The 8599-nt window shown below is 38.0% G+C and overlaps 1 pseudogene; it reads right to left on the bottom strand.

Moving 5' to 3' along the window:
• Positions 1-3111: 3111 nt before the first annotated feature.
• Smarce1-ps11 (SWI/SNF related, matrix associated, actin dependent regulator of chromatin, subfamily e, member 1, pseudogene 11) lies at positions 3112-5725 on the bottom strand (annotated as a pseudogene).
• Positions 5726-8599: the final 2874 nt, after the last annotated feature.

Raw genomic sequence — 8599 nt, 5'->3', positions numbered from 1 at the left:
AATAATTTGATTGCTTCAGAGATCTTTATTCTGAGCAATCACTTATATTAGTCAATGGAGAACAAAAGATGTGAGATACGCAAAAGCTTTAAAGTTTAACCAGGAAGGAGCTTACTAGTTTCCCCGTTGTGACATACAATTGAAAACTGTAACTTCAGAACATTGCATAGTGGAGCAGGTACATAATGCATGCATTCCAGACTCCTGGAGGGGAATCTAGGTAACCTGGGCTGCACAGTGCAGAGCAGTATGCTCAGAGAGACCTTCTTTTAAAGAGAGAAGAAGGAGGAAGAGGAGGAAGAGGAGGAAGAGGAGGAAGTGGAGGAGAAGGAGAAGGAGAAGGAGGAGAAGGAGAAAAGGTGAAGGAACAGGAGAAGGTGAAGGAGGAGAAAAAGGAGGAGAAGGAGGAGAAGGAGCAGGAGGAGGAAGAGGGGGAGGAGCAGGAGCAGGAGGAGGAGGTGGAAGAAAAGGGAAATGGAATAACTACAAGGAGGAGAAGAAATTTTGAGTATTGACTAGTGGCTTAACATCAATTGTGAAATATCTAGAAATAACCTGAAAACACTAGGCCATTTAACAACTAATCCCAAAAGTGATTAGACAGGCAGAGGAATAGATTATCTGAAAGCACTAAAATATTAAGGAAAATTTTGGGTGTGAAATGTGTGGAGTTTTACATTGACTCAAATGTACAATTCAACATAAAATTATATCTGTGGTTTCATAATTAAAAGCAATGGGTTTTATGAATGAAGCAACAGTTTGTATCTGTGTGTTTGGTTTTGCTTTTACTTTTGTCCCACATCTCCTTTCAGAACCCATATTCTTCCTTTTTATAAAAATTAGTGTGTCTCATAGCTTATTGAAAGTATAAAATGTTCTTTCAATTTTAAAGTGCCTCATTATTAAAATTTATATCAAGTTGCAGAATGAATTGTGCATATGAATTTCAGAGCATTGTTAAGAAGTGGGGCCTCTAGGAAATAACCAGATACAACTGCATTACAAAGTGCAATTTAGCATGCCCAGTTCCAGGTGTTTAATGTTCTGGTTTAAAGTAAATCATTTAAATATCTAATTGAGAAGTGCTATATTATAATGACTTTTGATTGAGTCACCTAGAACTTTAGGAGATCCAGTCTCTTGTAGTGTCTTTGGGGAATTTCCAGACATATTAACTGAGGTCGATATTTCTTAACTAAATTTGAAATAAAGAGGTAAGGGGGAGAAAAGCACTCTATGCTTCTTGGTCTCCATGATAGGAGCTGCTCGGCCATGTCCTCCATACCACAGTGGACTGAATGCCTGGAACTGTAAGCCACATTAAGTATACTCTCTTTTAAATTGTTTCTCTATGGTGGTTCTGTTAAAGATGAAAAGGCTCAGAACACCAACCAAACAATTCATATTGTGCTGCTATAATAAACTTGACTCCATCCCATAATGAGCTGACATGGAACTGAGTCTAAAGGGCATAAGCTGTCTAATATAGCACAGCAAATCTCAATGCTGCCAAGAATCAGTCAGTAGCACAAATCTGTCTGCTTTTAAGAAAGTGTATAATAATAATAATAATAACAACAACAACAACAACAACAACAACAACAACAACAACAACAACTACTGAGCAAAATGCAGGGATAAAGGATTTGGTATATTCAGTTAGTTCCAAAATAATTCTGTGTTTTATTTGGATTCAAATAATTTGTAATTGATGAAATGTGCATATTTAAAACAAAGAAGGTAAAGTAAGAAAGATCCTTGAATGGTGTCTCAGGAATTTATTACTGAATTGTATTTGCATGCAATTCCTAAGGAATTTTGAGAATTTGAAAGATGCTTTTGTTTCTGATTAAAGTTCTGAATTCCACAAAATGCTACAAATGATACAAAATGAGGAAGTGTTTCTTTGCATTCATTCATATAGCAACATACAGGTCTCAAGAGTCCTGTTTTAGGATTTGAATAGAGTTGAATCTGGTCACAAGTCTTGGCATCAATGCAACCCCATAGTAAGAACAACAATGTCAACCAACCAGATGTGCTTCCCCACCAGGTCCCAGGGACTAAACTATTATCCAAAGACTACACATGAAGGGAACCATGGCTTCAGCTGCATATGTAGCTGAGGATGGCCTCGTCGGGGGCATCAATAGGAGGAGATGCCCTTGGTAAAGGCTTGTTTCCCCTGTGTAGAGGAATGTCAGGGCTTTGATGTGGGAGTAAATGGGAGGGAGGGAGAGCAGCCACATGGTAGTAGGGGGAGGTAGGATGGTGTGGGGGGGGACCAGGAAAGGGGATAACATTTGAAATGTAAATACATAAAAATCCAATATAAAGAAAAGAAAAATGTTATGCTGGATTAGCTTGGTTACATACTGCAAGAATTACGGGGTTATGGGATGATACATGCAAATTTCAAGGAAAGAGCTAATCATCCAAGCAATGATGGGGAATAGGTCAGGACTCTTGCAAACTCTTTAAAGGAGTAACATAACAGAAGCTGGACAAAAGAAATTGAAGGTCAATGCTACCTAAGAATTGGAGATGAAATGTGAAATATCTACCAGGAAAAGCTATAGAAAGTCACAGACAGCACACAACGTAGCTAGGTGGGTTGGAAGCATCTCGTTTCCTAGAGTAGGGTTGATAATGACCTTTTGGGTATAAATCATAACTCCATATGTCCTGGAGAACAGACATAAAACTACAAGATTTATTGCTTGTATTACTGAGTTTTAGTCTTGTTTTAGCTGCATTCCTACCTCCTTTCTAGCCTATCATCCTTCCAGTTTGTCAGTCAGGTGCTTACTTTGAGCACTGTGGTTTGGAATGCAGTGATCTGTGTTGTATATTATAGGGACACCCAGTTAGAAGTCTAAACTTAAGAAAATACATTAGATTTAAACATTTGAAATATGTTGAGAAATTAAGGATATCAAATTTTTCACATGGACTGATTATTGCTTTTTAATGAACCAAATGTACACAGAATGTTATGATTTGTATATAAAATTTCCTTCAGTGTTGACGTATTTGGTGCTTAGCTGCTAGCAAATGGGCTTTGAGGAAGAAACTTGGTACTAAAGAATTAGACATAACCAATAGAATTATATTTTATCAGATTTATAATGCAATGACATTATAGGAGCTTGTTTAAAGCAGGTCGCAGGGCCTTTTTTGAAGGAAGTAAGTCACTTCCAGTGTGCCTTTGAAGGATATCATGTCCTTTGCCACTGAATTGTATTCTCCCTGTCATGAGATGAAAAATTGCATTCCTCCACATTCTACTTTCATAACTCAGTGAAACCTGTGGTACTGTCAACCAGAATAAATCCTCCCGTATGTTACATCCTGAAGTGTTTAGCTACAGCATTAGTTACTTGACTAATACAGAAATTCATCTGCCATGTCCTTGTGTGGCTTCAGGGACCTAACCTAATTGGAGTAATAAAGGAATAAAAGAATTAAGACAAACAGCAGGGCACACAGAAAAGCTTGACTTAGGTAGACTAGGCTCTTTGACAGAAAAGCCACAGCACATACCCACCCCTCTGGAGGATCAGCAAGTTGATTGTATACAGTTGAATTTAGGAGTGATGTTACTAAGTACAATGGAGTAGCTGGGGTTTATGGCTTATCGGTGAATAGAGAAGAATGATTGAGCCAATCTCATTAGGAGCAGCCTCTGTAGGATGGACATCTTCAGGCGTTAGCTATCTTATAGAAGAAAGCTACCATTAGCCAACTGTTCCACACACTATTGACATTGTACACAGACTAGGGAAGGCTTTTGAATTTTTCTGAGTCTCACATAGGGAAAAATTCTGTTTTTCCATAGGTCAAAGTCTATGGTCTTTATCATCCTTGCCTCATGTAAACAGCAAAAATCCTCCAGGGCCTTCTGACAGTTAGGGTTACCTCCGTTCCACATACCCAAGTGAACTTCAAGTGCCATTCATGCTCATCTCCTCCTGGTAGTAATGTGCAGGCAAGTGCTGATGACAAAAAACTCTGGTGCAATTTTTGGCCTATTTCTATGAGTTGTCTTCATTATCATGGCATGTTTGATCTGCTGCCCAGCGTTGGCCTCTGAAGGTCAATCTGAGTGAAAAATCAAACTAAGACTACTTAATAGGACTTTTTAGCAAACAATCTTGTTTATCCAATTTACCAACTGGATCACTGCTGTCTAATCAAATTTGTAACAATTATTTTCAATTCACTGAGCTCTGTCACTTTGTGGGTTATACGTAATGAGATGCTTTTGGTTATTTTTGTATTTAGTCTTCTTTTGTGTATCGAAGGTTGTCAGATTTGTTCTGTTTTATTCTGAAGTCTTTATACCCTACTGGAGTAACATGAATAGAGTTAGTGTTACAATTTTTTTAAACCAAAAAAAAAAAAAAAAAACCACATTTTTTTTCATTTTAAAAAGTTTTAGGTCACATAAAACAAGGCAACATTTACTCCTTCTTCTCGTCCTGGCACAAGGTCCGTGAGCAGCTCCTCCACCATTGCGCTGTTGCTCTCTGAGCCAGGGTTACTCTGTCACTGGTCCCTTCCACCTCCATGCTGTCAACCCCCTCCTGCCCACTCTCGTTGTCCTCAGGAGTAGACGTGCCTTATTCACCATTCTTCTGGTTCTCTGCAGTGTCTTCAAGGTGGGTCTCCTCTGTTTCCATTGGGATGTTCTCCTCATCCTTCTTCTCCTCAGCTTTGTTCATCACTTGCTCTTCCTCGGGGGACGATGCTGCCTTGACTATGCTCAGCTTGCTCGGCTGCCTCCTCCCTCTCCTCCTGCTTTTTGAGGGCCTATTCCTTCGCCTGTGCGATCTCGACTGCAATCTTCTCCATGTCTACTTCCACCTTCAGACCACGCAAACTTTTAAGTTCATTGTTAAAGGAGTCTGTATTTTCCAGGAATTTCCTCTTCTTTTCCTGGTGTCCTTCGTCTGTCTGAAGAAGCTCGGCTTCTAGTTTCTGCTGATGAACCATTAAAAGACTGGACCTGTCGCTTGAGGATCAGCATTCTAGCTGTTGTCACAACCGACCGCACATCAGGAACCACACTCTCACTAAGACTCTCACTGATGAGGCGGTGGTTTCTCTGGAAACGGGCAGTGGCTATATGCTTCACTGAGAAGCCATCATCATAATCGCCTGGGTCCTCAGCAGGCTGAATGCTCATGTAAGGTTCTCCTTTCTCCACGCGAGACTGTCTCTGTCGGCTTTCTTCCTCTAATGCAGCTTCCACATGACTTTTTGCATTAATATTTGCATGGTATGCAGGGGAATTATGATATGGGGTATGCAGGCCTTCATAGATTCATTGTTCTCTATCTTTTCTGCTTCGTATTCGTTTAAATATCCTTGTTTCTCTTCATCAGTGAGATCTTGCCACATGCCACCAATTATCTTGCCAATCTCCCACAAGTTTAGGTCAGTGTTGGAAGCCTTTACTTGGTCCCAGACCTTTCTGCTGTACCTCATGTAGGGCATCAGCGGCTTATCTGGTGGCTTCGGAGGCTTTGGAATTGGAATGCCAGAGGACAACATGACCCGGCTGTTGGTGCCCAGGTTCCCTCCCAGCCTGTAGTTGTTGTAGGCAAGATGACTGTATGGATTGTATCCCACAAACCCTGGTGTGCTGGGCATCTGTGTTGCAGGAGCTGGAGTGGGAGGTGGGCCGTAAGATGGTCTTTTTGACATTTTGGAAGACTAAGTTCTCAGTTCCCTAAGAATAAATCTGAGACACCCCGGGCCGAGAAGGCCTAATGTTACAATTTTAAAAATGAATAGAACAATATATTTTACAAATGTTATTTGATGAAGTATTGAAACAAAAAAACCCAAATATATATATATATACATATATGTATATATATATATTTAACACTATTATAAACAAATTTATTCAAATGTAGAATGTTCTTTTTGGAGTATTAGGCAAAATATTTAAAAACAATTTAGGGGTTCGGGATTTAGCTCAGTGGTAGAGCACTTGCCTAGAAAACACAAGGCCCTGGGTTCGGTCCACAGCTCCGAAAAAAAAAAGAAAAAAAAAAAAAACAATTTAGATGCCAATAAGACCAACAATTCTGTATTTAAACATCATCAGAAGGAATTTATCAATGAGATTGGTTTTAATGGACAAATTACACATATTGTTTTATATTGAAGTTCTTTGTAAACATCAGTATATAAGATATAATCTTTTTATACATATGTGTACTTATGTGAAAATACATTTTATAAAGAAAGTCTGAAATAAAAGGAAATTTGAACAAATAAAAGATATTTGTGAGAGCAGAGGTTAGATGTCTAAATTGATCTGGTACTTTCTGCCCAAGAATAAGAAACTAAGTTTTGATTGGAAGCATGCACAGAACAGTGGTAGATACTTAAGTCCTAGCACCGATGAGGTGATGAGACGACATTGTAGTATTCCTGGAGCTTACTAGAGAGATAATTTAGTCAAATCTGTGTGCTATTGTCGGGAGGGATGTCTGAACCATGCAAAGCTATAGCCCTGCCTTGAGCAGATTTCCTAAGAAGGGCTTGACCTTTTCAAAGAACAGGTCCCCAGAAGACTGTTGCCTCGTTGTCTAAGGAGAATAGCTTGCAGTTTAATGATTCACCTTATGTCCTTGGGCACTTCCCTGTACTCCCCCGCCCTAAGCTTCAGTTCCTGCTTCAATTCCTGCTTCAGAGCTTTAAATGCTGTAAATTCCTCTCAATAAACAGACCTTGACAAAGACACTGTCTTGGTCTCGCTCCTCTTTCCCGCCCATTCCTCCTCAGGTTTGGATCCCTCTCGGTTTCTGAAAATTATGAAGCTCCTGCGGGCAGGGGCATGTTATGAATTCAGTGAAAGACTTCTTTCAAAAATAAGATGGAGATTGAATAATAAACACAATAAATGTTGACTCTGATGTTTCTATGCAAGCTTGCACATTGCACACACACATACACATGCACACACACAAACTTGTGTATACAAAAGAGAACTAGTCATGAGAAAATTTTAGAATGTATTATTTCTAAAAAGTAAGAAGACATTTTATTTTATGATGTAAAAAATGTGGACTTCAAATTCTTAAATAAAAACCTCTTAGTCTGAGAGGCAATTACAGCTAAAAGTTACTTGTATTGTTGACTATGTGTCTTGGGATCTGTGTACAAGATATTAAATGAAAATTTAACCTTAAAAGATAAAAATTGTGGTTCTGAAACCAAGGAAAAAATTATATAAACATTTAAGCACATTTTGAAACAGTTTAAAGCAATGAAAATAATTCCCTTTTATTTAGTCATATGAATTGTCTTATACAATAAAGCAAATAAGTAACGTTTTAAAATATTTCAATTATAGCTGCTTCAATGAGTAAAACTATGAATTTGAGCCTTTAAAATCTAGAATGAAAGAAATACAATTATGGCTATTTTCAAATAATATAATAATTTGTAAGACAATTAAACATTCTGCTAAAATATTGTGAAATATTTTTATTAGTTCACTAATAAAAAGTGTTCCACATTTGTGCCCTCAACTCCTTTCTCCTACATCAACTTCTCTTTCAATCTAGGGCAATGCTGCCTTGTCTTAACCCTCTGGGAGTAGATGTGGTTAGACCTGTAGAGACTTGCTTGGTTCTTCGGAGAAAGAGGATGCTTAGGGGAGGGGAGAATTCACCCTCTCAGGGCACATGGGATGGGGAAATATGTAGGTGGGGACCAGAAAGGGACACAACATTCAGGATATAAAGAAATAAAATAATTAATTAAAATTAAAATAAATGTCAGGTCTAATTTATCATTTAAGTTATGTGTGCTTTTGTAGCTATAGTGTCATAAAGAGTATCTGCTCCTTTCACATGTATACATTGATTTAATGAAATTACAAGAGAATATTAAATTTTCTATGTACATATTGAAGATAGTTGAAATTCAAAGTTAATTTTGATATGTGAGAACAATGCAATAGCTATCTTTGGTTGTCAACTAGGCAAAATCAAAATTCAATTGTAGAGATTCTCAATAAAGGATTGCTTACATTGGGTTCCCCTGTGGGCATGTCTGGGGAGGACTGTCTTCATTAAGATGATATTGCATGACTCATCCCATTCTTGGGAGCACTATTTCCTATCCAGAGGAACCTGAACAGTGAAAAAAACTAACTGAATGCAAGCAAGTCTGAATAAATGCATTCGTTTCTTTCTGCTCTTGACAGCAGAGATGATGCAATGTGATTAGCTGTTGAACTTGCTGCTCTGACCTTCACAAAATGATGGGCTATAACCTACAATATTAAGCTGAAATAAAACCCTTTGTTCCATAGGTTTTTAGAACTCCTTTTCACAGTAACAGAAAGGAACCTATGATACCAATATATTTATTTGATATTTTTGTAGTAAGTCAAAGCAAATTAATAGGAATTCTCTTTGCACAATGATAAAAGCATAGTACTCGAATATAGGAAAGGATTTATTAAACGTATGGTATCTTATAGATAGATATAACAAATTTAATTTTATTAAAATCATGAGGAGAGACGTGTAGACTGATAAAGTGCAGTAATGAGCAAAAAAAAGGACAC

Source organism: Rattus norvegicus, chromosome 2, assembly GCF_036323735.1.
Source record: "Rattus norvegicus strain BN/NHsdMcwi chromosome 2, GRCr8, whole genome shotgun sequence".
Classification (NCBI taxonomy): Eukaryota; Metazoa; Chordata; class Mammalia; order Rodentia; family Muridae; genus Rattus; species Rattus norvegicus.
This window is presented reverse-complemented; position numbering and strand designations above follow the sequence as displayed.